The following is an 18,766-nucleotide window of genomic DNA, read 5'->3' as shown; positions in this document are numbered from 1 at the left end:
ACTCCAGTCTTGGAGGGCACAAGCAAAATCTTGCATGCACCAAGATCCAGAGGAAAGGAGCAGCGACTCCATAGGAAATGGAACAAAACCTACCTGCTAGTGATGGAGTCTTCTTTGGAGACATGGGTTGGCAGGGCCTCACCACAGGGATGAGGGGACTGGCAGCTGCTGTCTGGGAAGGCCCCCTTTGGCATCACCCCTTTTGGAGGTTGACATTAACCATAGAGCATATAGACCCAAGGGCGGGGCTGCCTCAGGTGAAAAAACTACCCCACCCATCAGCTGATAAATGGATTAAAGCTTTACTGCGCAGGTCACTGCCCATCCAAGATCCATTTTTTCCCCACCACCAGTCCATCACACCAGGAAGCTTACACAAGCCTTTTAGACTCCTCCATCAGAGGGAAGACAGAAGAAACAAGAAGAACTACAGACCCACAGGGACTAAAACAAAACCACATTGAAGAAAGACCATATTACATACCAGATGAAGGGACAAGATAAAATCCCAGAAAATCAACTAAATGAAGTCATGTATTGATGTGAGGGTTGGGCTATAAAGAAAGCTGAGCACCGAAGAATTGATACTTTTGAACTGTGGTGTTGGAGAAGACTCTTGAGAGTTCCTTGGACTGCAAGGAGATCCAACCAGTCCATTCTGAAGGAGATCAGCCCTGGGATTTCTTTGGAAGGAATGATGCTAAAGCTGAAACTCCAGTACTTTGGCCACCTCATGTGAAGAGTTGACTCATTGGAAAAGACTCTGATGCTGGGAGGGATTGGGGGCAGGAGGAGAAGGGGACGACAGAAGATGAGATGGTTGGATGGCATCACTGACTCAATGGACATGAGTTTGAGTAAACTCTGGGAATTGGTGATGGACAGGGAGGCCTGGTGTGTTGCAGTCCATGGGGTTGCAAAGAGTTGGACACAATTGAGCGACTGAACTGAACTGAACTGAAGTGGAGATAGGCAGCCTTCCAGAAAAAGAATTCAGAATAATGAGTGAATATGATTCAGGATCTCAGAAAAAGAGTGGCGGCAAAGACTGAGAAATGCAAGAACTGTTTACCAAAGACCTACAAGAACTAAACAACAAACAAACTGAAATGAATAACACACAGAAGGTATCCATAACAGAGTAACTGAGGCAGAAGCATGGCTAAATGACTTGGAGGACAGAATGGTGGAAACCATCACCTCAGAACAGAATATAGAGAAAAAAAATGAAAAGAAATGAAGACAGCCTAAGAGACCTCTGGGGCAATATTAAATGTATGAACATTCACATTATAGGGGTCCCAGGAGAAGAGAGAAATAACCTGAGAAAATATTTGAAGATATAATAGCTGAAAACCTCCCTAACATGGGAAAGGAAATAATCAACCAAGTCCAGGAAGCACAGAGTCCCAAGCAGGATAAACCCAAGGAGGAACACAATGAAACACATAGTAATCAAACTGACAAAAATTAGACAGAGATAAACTATTAAAAGCAACATGGGAAAAACAACAAATACAAGAGAACTCCCATCAAGCTACCAGTTGATTTCTCAACGGAAACTCTACAAGCCAGAAGGGAATGGCATGATATATTTAAAGTGATGAAAGGGAAGAACCTACAACCAAGAATACTCTACCCAGCATAACTCTCCTTCAGATTTGATGGAGAAATCAAAAGCTTTCCAGACAAGCAAAGGTTAAAAGAATTCAGCACCACCAAACCAGCTTTACAACAAATGCTAAGGGAATTTCTCTAGGCAGAATACAAGAGAAGGAAAAGCCTGACTTACAGAAAATAAACCCAGAACAATTAAGAAAATGGCAATAGGATTATACATATGATAATTGCCTTAAATGTAAATGGATTAAATGCACCAAGCAAAAAACAGACTGGCTGAGAAGAAGGAAACATGTGGATGTATGAACTGCCACTTACCACATCATTCTGCTTGACCCCCCAAATTGTATGTAATTATTTTATACTGTTAGATTAATCATGTTCTCATTATGGCTTGCAATTGTAATTATCTTTTATTTTTTGTCTGGCTATTAATTGTGAAAACTGATCAACATCTTTTACTATTGTGATTATGTAATTATTTCTCAATACCATTTTATCATCATTGTTCAACATAAAAATTATAAATTCTATATCCCTAAAACTACCATTTAATAGAAAAACTCTGTAATCACTTTTAAAATCCATATGCATAGCAGAATTATCTTGGAATTTTTAGAAAACTACAAATGCCTAGGTATTATTTTTATTGTTTTTTTTTTTTTTTTTGCCAGACCTCCAGATAGGTATCTAATGATCAGCCATGTTTAAAAACAAGCCCTGAATATTCATTGGAAGGACTGATGCTGAAGCTGAAACTCTAATACTTTGGCCACGCGATGTGAAGAACTGACTCACTGAAAAAGACCCTGATGCTGGGAAAGATTGAAGGTAGGAGGAGATGAGGACGATGGAGGATGAGATGGTTGAATGGCATCACCGGCTCAATGAACATGAATTTGAGCAAGGTCTGGGAGCTGGTGATGGACAGGGAAGCATGGCGTGCTACAGTCCAGGGAGTCACAAAGTGTCAGACACGACTGAGAAACTGAACTGAACTGGACTATGTGAGAATCTTTTACTGTTACCTAGTTTGTTTCACTATTTCTATTGCATATTCAGTGCTCCCATTTCATTTAGTTTATGTTTTCCAATTTCTACATCACTTTTTAAAAAATATTCTTTCTCAAGCCTTTATCAAGCATAGTAGAAAAGCTTTTGTATACATATATATAATACTTTGTATAATATATATATTTTAGAGAACTTATGAATTTTTACCTAACTAAAAAAATTATGGCATTTTGATTCCACTTGTTTGAATTAGTATGAATAGAATGCTGGATTTCTAATTTAAAAAAATAGCTATGCAACAAGCAACGAAAGTTTACTGTATAGCACAGGGAACTATAGTCAATATCTTGTAATAACCTATAATGGAAAATAATTTCAAAGATAATATATATGTATATGTATAACTCAATCACACACACAAAAAAGAATTCCCCTTTTTGAAATTTAGTAATGTTTATCTTTTTGCCAGTTTTTCTAAATCTCCTATGGACATAAATAGCAATGTATAAGATACAAAATTTTAAATATATTTGTGTGCTTGGAGAAGGATTCCTTTTATTTCTTTTTCTTCTCTGATTGCTGTAGCTGCTGCTGCTGCTAAGTCACTTCAGTCGTGTCTGACTCTGTGTGACCCCATAAGCAGCAGCCCACTAGGCTCCTCTGTCCCTAGGATTCTCTAGGCAAGAACACTGGAGTGGGTTGCCATTTCCTTCTCCGATGCATGAAAGTGAAAAGTGAAAGTGAAGTCGCTTAGTAGTGCCAGACTCTTAGCAATCCCATGGACTGGAGCCTACCAGGCTCCTCCATCCATGGGATTTTCCAGGCAAGAGTACTGGAGTGGGCTGCCATTGCCTTCTCCGGATATTTGTGTAGAATATGATTAATATAATTTAATTAAATATAAAACTATTATATTTAATTATTAATGACATGATTCAAGATGCTTCTATTCTTATTTTTTCTGCATTTGATAAAATATTCTCAGAGAGATGTTAATATGTCTCACAATGATTATTTTTCCTTCCTTATATTTCTTCTGATTTTTGCTTTATGTATCTTTGTTTCTTTGTTGTTAAGGTGTCTAATGGTCTGTCTTTGTGATTGTACCTTTTATCATTAAAAATGTCCATCTTTGTTTCTTTTAAAAAATTAAGTAATTAATTTCAAAAAACAAATACAAAAATAAAGAAAACATTTTTAATCTTACAGTACAGTACCTTGAAAAGTACAGTAGCAGAGTACAACAGTTGGCATACAGATGGTGGCATCAAGTGAACAGGCACGAAGAGTTACTGACTGGAGAGGGAGAAGAGGTAGGAGATAGTAGAGCTGAAGGACTGTCAGCAATAGGAGATAAGAGCAAGCTGCATTTTCCCTCACACCTGATGTTAATGGCACAGGCTCTTGTTCCTTGTTAGATTCAAATCTATCTTAGTCGCTTCAAAAAGTAGATACTGGATGCTTGGGGCTAGTGCACTGGGACGACCCAGAGGGATGGTATGGGGAGGGAGGAGGGAGGAGGGTTCAGGATGGGGAGCACATGTATACCTGTGATGGATTCATTTTGATATTTGACAAAACTAATACAATTATGTAAAGTTTAAAAAAAAAAAGTGATCCAGCATGTCTGGGTAGTAGCCCTTTTTTTCTCATCATAGATGGCATGGCAATTCTAGATTGCATTCTGAATGGCTACTGAAACCTTCATGTACTGTTCTAAGTTTGGGTCCTGTGTCTCAAAAACTGAGTTTCCTCAAATAAAGAAAATTCCCTTGCCATTTCCTGCATCTTGACTCTCTTCTCATCTTCAGTTACTTGTTCTTTCTCTTGCGGCTCCACTTCCTCAATATTTTCAACTTTTGTTTCCATTATTGGTGTTTCTTAGCAGTACCAGCTACATCACCACTTCTTTTATGCTTGCTTCCAGACATTCTGAGCTTGAAATAAAGATTCAGCAATACTGTATCCTGTACAATACTGTACAGTAAAGTACACAAAAGCACATCACTTGTAGAGGATATGCACAGGTCAGTGTACACCAGACATGTGAGCTAACTTACATGATTGGACATGCAAAAGTATGTTTGTATCTTTGAAAGTTTGCAACTTGAAGGTTCAGATGTAAGGGACTTACTATATTAGCAAATTCATTAATTAGAGAATACCCCACTCAGAAAAATAACTTTAGATCAACTGTTCAGCCACCATTAAAGGCACTGTATTCTATAAAATAAAAAAATATATATATGTTTGAGCATTCCACTGCTGTGTTTCAGCTGAATTGTCTGCTACACCACATTTTATCAAACTATGGTATAGTTAAGGTACAGGTTAAGGTAACACATTATTAGGTTTCCCAAGAGAAGTGTAAATGAACTCTGAGCTATGAATTGGCTAATTATTTTTTGTGCCACATCATTAGCTGTAGAAAGTCTTTAAACTCAAGCGTCTTAGTGAAAGAAAAACTCAAGCCTATCATTTGTAAAAGGAACAATAGCATTATTCAAGGACATGTAATAGCTGAGCCATGAAAGAATTTCTTTAGCTCTTCTTTAGTTCTCACTCTAAATGTAACAACTGTTCACTGCAGAAAATAAAATGTAGGAAGATGTAGAAACCACAAAGAAAAAAAAATAAAGATTATTTGAAGCTCACAACTCAGAGAAACTTCTATTATCATAACCAGTCTTTAAACAAAATTGGGACAATAATAGGCTACTTGTTTATGGTTTAATTTTTTTTCATTTTATAGTAAACCAGGAGCAGATTTCTATGTTATTAAAATGTTTTATATAAAGCTATACTTATGGACATGAAATTCATAATGTACCAAAACATGTATTTAATCAATACAATTATTTATTTATTTTTATTTCAAGTTTTTTAAATTATTATTAACAATCCCAGGAGGAATATACTTAAATAAGACAAAATGGCATCAACCTCTATGATGAATTTCTAAGAACAAATTAATGGAAAGAATAAAAGAATATGTATCATTAAATTCTTTTTTCTAAAATGGTTTATCAATTTAGTATCTACTGACAGGGAGATAAGATTATTTATTTCTATATAATTAATGAAATTGGCTATTACCAAAACTTTAAACTCTTACCAATTTAAGAGACTAAATTTAAGAGACTAAAGATTTTATTCTGTTTTTATTTAACTGACTATTAAGGGGAAAAATTTTTCAATATAGTCATTGGTTATTTGTAAAAGATTGTGTTTTACTTTTCTGTTGTATCAGCTCATCATTTATTTGTACATCCATTCATTCATTTAGTAAGTGCCCACCGTGCTGCAGTCAGTATCATTTCAGCTTTTAGTGAAGAAGACACACTTCTACTCTCAAGTTGTGCACACAGTCCTGAAGGGAGATAAACAATAAGCAAAATATCAAAAAATAAGTTAATTTTGGATTATTTGTTTTAGTTTCTTAGGGCTGCTGTAGCAAATTACCACACATTGGGTGACTTGAACAACAGAAATTTATTCTGTCACAGTTTAGAAGGCAAGAAGTTTGAAATCAGTGTGTCAGCAGGACCATGTTTTCTCTGTCTCTAGGAGAGAAAACTTCCTTGCCTCTTCTAGCTTCTTAAGGCCCCCAGGCATTTCCTTGACTTGTGGCCTCATCACTCCAATCTCTACCTTCATCTTTTCTTTGTCTATCCTCTACATCTCTGGGTCCAAACAGATCCCTCCTTTCTCTTATAAAGACACCAGTCATTGGATTTAGAAACCACCTTAATCTGGTATGACTTCATTGTAATCTAACAATACCTATAAGGACTTTATTTCTACTAAAGGTTACATTTACAGGCATTGGGGCTCAAGATTTGAACATGTCTTTTAGGGAGGGCAATTTTCAATCCACCACAATGTGACAAGCACTAAGAGGAAAACAAAGGTTTGAATTAAATTTCTATAATAGAGCATGATTAGGGATGGGTTTGTTTTTATTGTTGTTCAGTCACTGAGTTGTGTCTGACTCTTTGTGACCCCAGGAACTGTAGCATGCCAGCCTTCCTTGTCAACCACTGTCTCCCAGAGTTTGATCAAATTTATGTGCATTGAAAGGTGATGTTAGTTCAGTTCAGTTCCATTTAGTCGTTCAATCATGTCAGATTCTTTGGGACCTCATTGACTGTAGAACGCCGGGCTTCCTTGTCCGTCACCAACTCCTGGAACATGCTCAAATTCATGTCCACTGAGTTGGTGATGCAATTCAACCATCCTCTGTCGTCCCCTTCTCCTTCTGCCTTCAATCTTTCCCAGCATCAGGGTCTTTTCCAATGAGTCAGTTCTTTGCATCAGGTGGCCAAAGTACTGGAGCTTCAGCTTCAGTATCAATCTTTCCAATGACTATTCAGGATTGATTTCCTTTATGATTGACTGGTTTGATCTCCTTGCAGTGCAAGGGACTCTCAAGAGTCTTCTCCGTCACCACAGTTCAAAAGCATCAATTCTTTGGTGCCCAGTTTTCTTTATGGTCCATCTCTCACATCCTTACATGACTACTGGAAAAAACCATAGCTTTGACTGTATGGACCTTTGTTGGTAAAGTAATGTTTCTGCTTTTTAATACGTTGTCTAGGTTTGTCACAGGTTTTTTTTCCAAGGAGAAAGCATCTTTTAATTTCATGGCTGCAGCCACCACCTGCAGTGATTTTGGAGCCCAATAAAATAAAGACTCTCATTGTTTCCATTGTTTAACATCTCTTTGCCATGAAGTGATAGGATTGGATGCCATAATTTTGGTTTTGAATGTTGAGTTTTAAATCAGCTTTTTCACTCTCCACTTTCATCAAGAAGCTCTTTAAGTTCTTCTTTGCTTTCTGCCATAAGGGTGGTGTCATCTGCATATCTGAGGTTATTGATATTACTCTTGGCAATCTTGATTCCAGCTTGTGCTTCATCCAGTCTGGCATGTCACATGATGTATGACAGTTTTGCATGAAAACTGATCTTCTCCAGTCCTGTGGCCATGGCTGAGTTTTCCATATTTGCTGGCATATTGAGTGCAGCACTTTCACAGCATCATCTTCCAGGATTTGAAGTAGCTCAACTGGGATTCCATCACCTATGCTAGCTTTGTTCATAGCCATGTTTCCTAAGGCCCACTTGACTTCACTTTCCAGATATCTGGCTCTAGGTCAGTGATCACACCATCGTGGTTATCTGGGTCATGAAGATCTTTTCTGAACAGTTCTTCTGTGTATTCTTGCCACCTCTTCTTAATATCTTCTACTTCTGTTAGGTCCATACCAATTCTGTCCTTTATTGAGCCCATCTTTGCATGAAATGTTCCCTCAGTATCTCTAATTTTCTTGAAGAAATCTCTAGTCTTTCCCATTCTATTGGTTTCCTCTATTTCTTTGCATTGATCACAGAGGAAGGCTTTCTTATCTCTCCTTGCTATTGTTTGGAACTCTGCATTCAAATGGGTATATGTTTCCTTTTCTCCTTTGCCTTTTTCTTCTCTTTTTTCATCACCTATTTGTAAGGCCTCTTCAGACAACCATTTTGCCTTTCTTTTTTTGGGGGGATGGTCGTGATTGCTGTTTTCTGTACAATGTCATGAACCTCTATCCATAGTTCTTCAGGCACATTGTCTATCAGATCTAATCCCTTGAATCTACTTGCCACTTCCACTGTGTAATCGTAAGTGATTTGATTTATGTCATATCTGAATGGTCTAGTGGTTTTCCCTACTTTCCTTGATTTATGTCTGAATTTCCCAATAACGATTTCATGATCTGAGCCACAGTCAGCTCCCAGTCTTGTTTTTGATGGCTTTATAGAGCTTCTCCGTCTTTGGCTGCAAAGAATATAATCAATCTGATTTCGGTATTGACCATCTTATGATGTCCATGTGTAGAGCCTTCTCTTGTGTTGTTGAAAGATAGTGCTTGCTATGATCTGTGCATTCTCTTGGCAAAACTCTGTTAGCCTTGGCCCTGCTTCGTTTTGTACTCCAAGGCCAAATTTGCCTGTTCCTCCAGGCGTTTCTTGACTTCCTACTTTTGCATTCCAGTTCCTAATGATGAAAAGGACATCTTTTTTGGGTGTTAGTTCTAGATGGTCTTGTAGGTCTTCATCGAACAATTCAACTTCAGCTCCTTCAGCATTACTGGTTGGGGCATAGACTTGGATTACTGTGATATTGAATGGTTTGCCTTGGAGACAAACAGAGATGATTCTGTCATTTTTGAGATTGCATCCAAGTACTGCATTTGGGACTCTCTTGTTGACTCTATTTCTTCTAAGGGGTTCTTGTCCACAGTGGTAGATATAATGGTCATCTGAATTAAATTCACTGATTCCAGTCCATTTAAGTTCACTGATTCTTAAAATGTCGATGTTCACTGTTGCCATCTCTTGTCTTCCAATTCAGTTTGATTCATTACCTAGCATTGCAGGTTCCTATGCAATATTGCTCTTTACAGCATCGGAGTTTACTTCCATCACTTAGCCACTTAGGGAAGCCCTATATTTCTTTTCATGTGTAATCTTTTTACTTAGTCTTTGGGCTTTTTAGCCAATAGGTACAAATACAGTTCTATCTATAAATGTACTTAGCTATCTATGCATATACCGTGTTGCTGTTCCGTTGCCAAGTTTTGTTTGACTCTTTGTGACTCCATGGACTGCAGCATGCCAGGCTTCCCTGTGCCTCACCATCTCCTGGAGTTTGCCCAAGTTCATGTCCATTGAATTGGTAATGCCACTGGAGGGGCAAATGGCAAACCACTCCAGTATACTAGCCGTGAGAATCCCATGAACTGTATGAAAAGACCAAAAAAAAAAAGTATATATCTACTTATCTATTATTTTATATTATAAACTCTTCATTGCTTTGTATGATTAGGCCAAAGAAAAACCTGCACCAATAGGGATTAAAATAAATGATGGCCTATATTTTATATTTTTCTCTTTTTGTTTGTTTTTTGCTTTTCGTTTTTCACTTATTTTGTATGTACTTCTTCCATTAATTTGGAAAATATTTTTTATCTAGAACTGATTTTTATTATTTTGACTGTTATACCAGGAAAAAAAACGGTGTCATAATGAAGGCCTTCTCACTGGAACCACACTGCCAAAGCCCATGCACACAACTGCCCCAAACCTAAAACCACAGTAGCAAAAACTCATTTTCTATACCAGGGTATGATATAACCCAAGCCTGGTGAATTCAGGTTGCTATAACCTGAATACCATAGCTGGAGTGGTTTTAACAACAAATATTTATTTTTCACAATTCTGGAGGCTGAGAACTCCAGGGTCAGTTGTCCACAAAACACGTTTATTGACAGCCCTCTTCCTGATTTGAAGATGGCTATCTTTGCTTAGCATCTTCATATGATGGGAAGTAGAGAAAGGAAGTTCTAATGTCTATTCCTCCTCTTGTGAGAGCATTAATACCATCGTGAGGCTTCCATCCTCATGACCTCATCTAAAATGAATTCCTTTCTAAAGGTGCCATCTCTAAATGCCTTCATGTTGAGGATTAGGATACCAACACAGGAATTTGGAAGGACACAAACGTTCAGTCCATAGCAAATATCTAGTTCTTGAATTTTCAAATCACAGAGCACTCATACAGCTTTGTAATAATCTTCTCTACTGGCTTTCTGAAATGCCACATTTCTTTCACAGAGGGAATGTTGTTAGCTTTTGACATTCCTATTTGTTTGTTTTTATTTTGTCTCAAAACAATCCTATGTATCAGATTTACTCTGAATGTAGTTACTCTTTACCTGGATTCCAAAAATGACTCCAGTTTTCCCCCGCTTTTTCCTATGGTCATTTTAATGAGGTTTGAGAAAAAGTTTAGAGAAGTTGTGTTCTTGGGTTAATTTTTATTAGATACTTACAACTAAAAATATTTCCATATTCTGAAATATAAAAAATATAACTTTTAATGCACTTCCAATTTTTCATCAAAATGAGAGAAATAAGTAATTTTCATGTCATTTTCAGACTTAAAATTTTACCATAGATGACACTGGCTTCAAGAAAATGTTTTATTCGCTTTCCAAATCAATTATTCACCACATTCCCAAATATGTCAGGTCTTCTAGTTGTTAGTTCTTGGTCATATTATGAGGTTTTCTAGCAGAATCAAATATCAGATAAAATCAGAAAGAAGGACCAATGAAATTGCTGGTTTGGTGATTGATTTGGCAGAAAATTATTGTTAAAAATCTGTATGCTATAAATTATTTCAAAATATCTGACAATATACAAACTATTCACAGAAAATAGTGGAACACATGATATGGGGTCAATAAGAACATCATGAAGTACAGATCTTTAAAACAGAAAATGACACTTTGGATAGCTGATTCTTAGTCACTTATATGTGACAAAGTAGCCAAATCTTAGCTTGGTAGATTTCAAACATTACCAATTCCAGACCCAAAATAAAAAAGGAAGGTATGATTATTGGTATATCATACAGAAATAAGAAAACTCTACCAATTTTCTCACATAGAATAAATTGTTTAAGCAGTTATATCAGATCCATTTTTATAGTTGTAAAATATAGAAGTTAGAGATTCTGAAAACTGTGCTCAGAGTCTTAACAGGAGTTACATTTAAAAAATTTTTATGCTGTTGTGATTATATTTTTACTGAAATAGTAACATACATGCAGAATCCTCAAAACATGATAAATAAAATTTGAACTACTCCATTATATCCATCTATGTACATCGAAAAAGCAAGAGAGTTCCAGAAAAACATCTACTTCTGCTTTATTGACTATGCCAAAGCCTTTGACTATGTGGATCACAATAAACTGTGGAAAATTCTGAAAGAGATGGGAATACCAGACCACCTGACCTGCCTCTTGAGAAATTTGTATGCAGGTCAGGAAGCAACAGTTAGAACTGGACATGGAACCCCAGACTGGTTCCAAATAGGAAAAGAAGTACATCAAGGCTGTATATTGTCACCCTGCTTATTTAACTTATATGCAGAGTACATCATGAGAAATGCTGGGTTGGAAGAAACACAAGCTGGAATCAAGATTGCCGGGAGAAATATCAGTAACCTCAGATATGCAGATGACACCACACTAATGGCAGAAAGTGAAGAGGAAATAAAGAGCCTCTTGATGAGGGTAAAAGAGGAGAGTGAAAAAACTAACTTAAAACTCAACATTCAAAAAATAAAGATCAAGGCATCCAGTGCCATCACTTTATAGCAAATAGAAGGGGAAACAGTGGAAACAGTGAGAGACTTTATTTTCTTGGGTTCCAAAATCACCGTGGAAGGTGACTGGCAGTCATGAAATTAAAAGATGCTGGCTCCTTGGAAGAAAAGCAATGACAAACCTAGACAGAATATTAAAAAGTAAAGACATTACTTTGCCTACAAAGGTATAGACAAAGCTATGGTTTTCCCAGTAGTCATGTATGGATGTGAAAGCTGGACAATGAAAAAGGCTGAGCACCAAAGAATTGACCTTTGAACTGTGGTGTTGGAGAAGAGTCTTGAGAGTCCCTTGGACAGTGAGGAGATCAAACCAGTCAATCCTAAAGGAAATCAACCCTGAATACTCATTGGAAGGACTGATGCTGAAGCTGAAGCTCCAATATTTTGGCCACCTGATGCAAAGAGCCAACTCATTGGAAAAGACTTTGATGCTGGGAAAGATTGAAGGCAGGAGGAGAAGGGGAAGACAGAGGATGAGATGGCTGGATGGTATTATTGATTCAATGGACATGAGTTTGAAAAAACTCTGGGAGATAGTGAAGGGCAGGGAAGCCTGGCATGCTGCAATCTTTAGGTTCTCAAAGAGTCGGCCACAACTGGGTGACTAAACAGCAACAAACATCAGTGGTGACTAGCTTGGTAGGTGCTTAATGAATTGTAGCTTCTTGTCTGCTGTCATTGTTCTCATTCAATCCATTGTCCCTTCATACCTGAGTATTGTAACGACCTCCAAATATTTCTGGCTAAGGCAAAAGGTGTTTAGACAGACCATCATATAAGAGGCCTTTAGGTGAGAAAGAGTAAGGTGCCTTATAGGAACACATGTAATCTTAGAAAATCTACATCAACTTTTTCTATGTCATCAGAGCAATTGTAAGCTTTTACTGATAAGGCAAACCTTTGGGAATCTCTTCCTCTTTCAAATGTTTATAATCTTTAACTTTTATGTATTTCCTACATTTTCACATAGCTTTGTTTGCCTAATTATAAACTGGGTCCAGAGCTAACCCCAGGGCCAAAGGGTTCATGCTCCATTCGTTGATTAATATCATACCATAGGTACCTTAAAAAGGTTGATTTAACCTGAAGTCTGGAATTTTAGAATAAGCCTCATTTTTTTTTAAATTTTATTTTATTTTTAAACTTTACATAATTGTATTAGTTTTGCCAAATATCAAAATGACTTGAATCACTATAATAGTTTTAAGTTTCAAAATAATTCCTTATGTCCATATCTCTGTTTTTTATTTTACCTTTTGGTGCACTGTTAAAATGCATCTTTCTTTTTTTTCACAAATAGATAACTTGTTACTCAGACATTTTGCTACCAGAACTGAAATCTGCCCAGTCTTATAAAAACAGCATTTCTGAAATTACAGTCTCAAAAATTCTGATTTACTAGTGCTAAAATGCCATTCTTAGAATTATAACCTTGTCAGAGGTGACCAAAGCCATACTGAATGAAATCAGTTCATCATGAGCATGCATCAGAGTGTCCCAAGATGATCTTCTAAATGACTGATGCATCTCAATTGTCTTAATATTTTTTAAAAAACACATGTCAGGAAGATCCTTAAAAGTACAATGCTTGCAATAGATAAAATTTTGTATTATTTTTTTTCAATAGATCAGAACAGAAGTTGGCTCCATATTTTAAAGCAACTATCACTTCTTATAAAGTTTAGTATATGGATTTATGAGGTTATTAATAAGCAACATAATTTATTGTTTGAGCTTAATAAAATATGACAGTATCGTATATTACCTACATTACTCTGATGAGGCCCAGAGGTAGGCAATTCTGAATGTAAAAGTTGCCTAAATGTTAGGATGAGGTTAGCTAGTTTTTGGCTGAAATAACAATTTACCAATTCCACTAGTGGCTTAAGTAATTGAGCATGTCCATAGGGCTGTCTTTTAAAGAGTCCTTGTTTTTTTTATACATCTTACAAGAACTTATGCAATATGAACCCTCTTCAAAAGGCTCATTCCCACAGGGAAAGCATAAAGCCAAAATTTGAGTTCCCAAACTGAATGAAAATGTGCTCATTCCTCCTACTTCAGGGAGGTGTCAAAAAATACTGTCAGTTTTATAATTATGGTTCTTCAGCAGATGGGCAGTAAGACATTCTGTGACATTTGAAAAGAAAATAATTTTAAAACCCTAAAAATAATAGTAAAGGAACTTCTAAATAAAGTACATGCTCCAACACACAAATAAAATATCTCAAAGTTGGAATGGAATTTTTAAAATGATTAAAGACACATTTGTTGGCTAGACCTTTATATGTTTACAGTATACACACCATCAGGTTTTTCAGCAGGTCATAATAAAAGAGAACTCTGAAGAATATTCTGGAATAGCTACATAATTTTGGAGCTACATAAATTCATGTAGTATGTATTTATTTATGTAGTATGAATCCACAGCTTGCTCCCATTTTGAATCAACCACAAGAAATAGCTGATGCAGTAAACAAGGTTAAAATCATAATATAAAGCAGGGCTTGGAGGAGAGTTGGTTAATTCTCAGCTTTTGTTCCATTCACTCAAAAAGAGCAAGTAAAATATAACCCAGCCCCCCTCCCCCCCGCAAAATCTCACAGCTCAAATTCCTACCACAACCTGAAGGATACCTGGCTTTCTGAACTGTCAGTCTATTGACAGACAATAAAGACGTCCGATTCCTAAATCATCGCATCCTTTTGGAACATAGTATTTTCTTTACAGTGTTTCTTTGGGTCCCCTGAGTAGATAAATACCACAGCTTTAGGTATGAATGGTCTATCTGGACAAGCACAAAAAAGAATATTGACAAGTCATTTGTTGCTTCTGTCTTTTGTGTCAGATTCAGAAAACAGTATTCTTGCCTGGAGAATCCCAGGGAGAGAGGAGCCTGGTGGGCTGTCGTCTATGGGGTCACACAGAGACACGAATGAAGTGACTTTGCAGCAGCGGCAGAAAACCAAGGAAGAGCAAAAAAGAAAACAAAGACAAAACCCAAGGCAAACAAACAACAAACAAAAAGATTTCAAAGATCACATCAAATTTTTGTTGTTGGGTCTTGCAACTACCAGAACAGATGACCCTCAGTTTTTCGATACATTTTATTGAAATGTATTTTCAATACACAAGAAAAGACAGAAAATAAAGATAAGCAAAAAAGAATTTAAAAAAATGATACATAAATCCATTACCCAGTGGTCAGTCAGGACTACACATTTTTTATATATACATAACTATATTGAACATATAAAATCATTTTTTCTTACTCTTCTGTAGTCTGTGTAAAAATTAAAAAGGAAAACTTCACTTAAATAGCCAGAAGACCATGGGGAGAATGGGGAGCTCTCACACACAGACCACTTCGAGTCAATACAATCCCAAAAGGAAGAGAAGACCTTTGCATTTTTGAAAGAAGTAACACAACTTTTCTATTGCCCGGAAGAGGAAGAAAGATTTTTCCCCTTGCCTGGCAAGAACTGAGCCAAAGAGAGACTGTCACAGCTCAGCCAATGAAAAGCCACTATACTTTGAACTCCCAGTTTCTTTCAAAGATATTTTTCTTTATAACAGCACCTCCCAACTTCTCCTTCTCTCCAGGAAAGTTTCTCTTTCATTGTTTTGATGGGCTTGCATGTGGTTCTCCTCCTGCCCTGAAGTGCAATTCTTTGCTTCTCCTGAATAAACACATTTTGCTGTTTTTTTTTTTTTTCCTTAACTGACTGTTTAATGGTTTTAGGTTAATGGCTGCTTTTTCCAGGTACAGTTCTGGAAAACTTTCAGTGTGATTCAGTTCAGTTCAGTCGCTCAGTCATGTCTGACTCTTTGCAACCCCATGAACTGAAGCATGCCAGGCCTCCCTGTCCATCACCAACTCCCGGAGTCCACCCAAACCCATGTCCACTGAGTCAGTGATGCCATCCAACCATCTCATCCTCTGACGTCCCCTTCTCCTCCCGCCCTCAATCTTTCCCAGCATCAGGTCTTTTCAAATGAGTCAGCTCTTCGCATCTGGTGGCCAAAAAGTATTGGAGTTTCAGCTTCAAAATCAGTCCTACCAATGAACACCCAGGACTGATCTCCTTTAGGATGGACTGGTTGGATCTCCTTGCAGTCCAAGGGACTCTCAAGAGTCTTCTCCAACACCACAATTCAGAAGCATCAATTCTTCATGCTCAGCTTTTTTTATAGTCCAACTCTCACATCCATACATGACCACTGGAAAAACCATAGCCTTGACTAGACAGACCTTTGTTGACAAAGTAATGTCTCTGCTTTTTAATATTCTGTCTGGGCTGGTCATAACTTTCCTTCCAAGGAGTAAGCATCTTTTAATTTCATGGCTGCAATCACCATTTGCAGTGATTTTGGAGCCCAGAAAAATAAAGTTAGCCACTGTTTCCACTGTTTCCCCACCTATTTGCCATGAAGTGATGGGACTACATGCCATGATATTAGTTTTCTGAATGTTGATCTTTAAGCCAACTTTTTCATTCTCTTTCACTTTCATCAAGAGGCAATGCCAAAGAATGCTCAAACTACTGCACAATTGCACTCATCTCACACGCTAGTAAAGTAATGCTCAAAATTCTCCAAGCCAGGCTTCAGCAATACATGAACTGTGAAATTCCAGATGTTAAAGCTGGTTTTTGAAAAGGCAGAGGAACCAGAGATCAAATTGTCAACATCCACTGGATCATCAAAAAAGCAAGAGAGTTCCAGAAAAACATCTACTTCTGCTTTATTGACTATGCCAAAGCCTTTGACTATGTGGATCACAATAAACTGTGGAAAATTCTGAAAGAGATGGGAATACCAGACCGCCTGACCTGCTTCTTGAGAAATCTGTATGCAGATCAGGAAGCAACAGTTAGAGCTTGCCATGGAACAGCAGACTGGTTCCAAATAGGAAAAGGAGTACGTCAAGGCTGTATAATGTCACTCTGCTTATTTAACTTATATGCAGAGTATATCATGAGAAACGCTGGGCTGGAAGAAGCACAAGCTGGAATCAAGATTGCCAGGAGAAATATCAATAACCTCAGATATGCAGGTGACACCACCCTTATGGCAGAAAATGAAGAACTAAAAAGCCTCTTGATGAAAGTGAAAGAGGAGAGTGAAAAAGTTGGCTTAAAGCTCAACATTCAGTGTGATTAGAGTCCTGTAATTTTAATAGCCATATATTGCTCATATGCATACATAATATACTAAAATATAGAGAGATATAGACAATTCCTATTACATTACATATGCATTTAATGTATATTTCTACTACATTCCAAACAGTATTAGGTATTTCACTTGGGTTATTTCTGATGCTTTGATATAAATACTGCTGAAATGAATTTTCTGGTATATACAGCTTTTTAAATGAATCTTCTGAATCATTGAAATTGTTTCCTCAGAATTATTAGAAGTAGAGTTGCTTAGTCAAAGAGGATATGTATGCATATTTACAAAGATTTTGAAATATATTACCAAATTTTCTTCCAGAAAAGTTGTACCAATTTAAGCAACCACCAATCCATTCTAAAGGAAATCAGTCCTGGGTGTTCATTGGAAGGAATGATGCTAAAGCTGAAACTCTAGTACTTTGGCCACCTCATGCAAAGAGTTGACTCATTGGAAAAGACCCTGATGCTGGGAGGGATTAGGGGCAGGAGGAGAAGGTGATGACAGAGGATAAGATGGCTGGATGGCATCACCGACCTGATGGACATGAGTTTGGGTGAACTCCAAGAGTTGGTGATAGACAGGGAGGCCTGGCGTGCTGCGATTCATGGGGTCTCAAAGAGTCAGACATGACTGAGTGAACTGAACTGAACAATTATTAGAATGCTCAATTCTTTACACCTTGTCAAACTTGAACTGTATTTTTTTCTAGCTTTCACTAATCATAGGAAAATGCCATTCATCAATTTTCCTCTAATTGCATTATTTGGTTACAGTGAGGCCAAACAATTATTAACAGTTTTGTTGACATTTTTTTGTTTCTTATTTAATGAAGCCTTGCTTATGACTTTATTACTCAGAATTTAGTTACATATAACATAATCACTATAGCTCTATCAAGGAATTGAATATAATCAAAGTTTTACATGCCAATAAAATCATTAGAAGATCTTGGGAAACCAACTGAAGCCTGGACATGTACAATAGAGTGGATGATACTGGGGACCCACCTTACTCCCCTTATCAGTTAAGACACCATGCGACCAATGTGAGACACAGCTGCCCACTTCTCTGAGGAAATTTCTGTGTCTGAATGGGAGCTACCTCACCTTGGAGGTTTCCGTTCAGTTCAATTCAGTCGCTCAGTTGTATCCGACTCTTCGCGACCCCATGAATTGCAGCACGCCAAGGCCTCCCTGTCCATCACCAACTCCTGGAGTTCACTGAGACTCACGTCCATCGAGTCAGTGATACCATCCAGCCATCTCATCCTCTGTCGTCCCCTTCTCCTCCTGCCCCCAATCCCTCCCAGCATCAGAGTCTTTTCCAATGAGTCAACTCTTCGTGTGAGGTGGCCAAAGTACTGGAGTTTCAGCTTTAGCATCATTCCTTCCAAAGAAATCCCAGGGCTGATCTCCTTCAGAATGGACTGGTTGGATCTCCTTGCAGTCCAAGGGACTCCCAAGAGTCTTCTCCAACACCACAGTTCAAAAGCATCAATTCTTCAGCACTCAGATTTCTTCACAGTCCAACTCTCACATCCATACATGACCACTGGAAAAACCATAGCCTTGACTAGACGGACCTTTGTTGGCAAAGTAATGCCTCTGCTTTTGAATATGCTATCTAGGTTGGTCATAACTTTCCTTCCAAGGAGTAAGCGTCTTTTAATTTCATGGCTGCAATCACCATCTGCAGTGATTTTGGAGCCCAAAATAATAAAGTCTGACAC

Source organism: Bison bison, unplaced genomic scaffold, assembly GCF_000754665.1.
Source record: "Bison bison bison isolate TAMUID 2011002044 unplaced genomic scaffold, Bison_UMD1.0 scf7180017864489, whole genome shotgun sequence".
Classification (NCBI taxonomy): domain Eukaryota; kingdom Metazoa; phylum Chordata; class Mammalia; order Artiodactyla; family Bovidae; genus Bison; species Bison bison.
The sequence above is the reverse complement of the archived record's forward strand: the minus strand, read 5'-3'. Positions refer to the sequence as shown.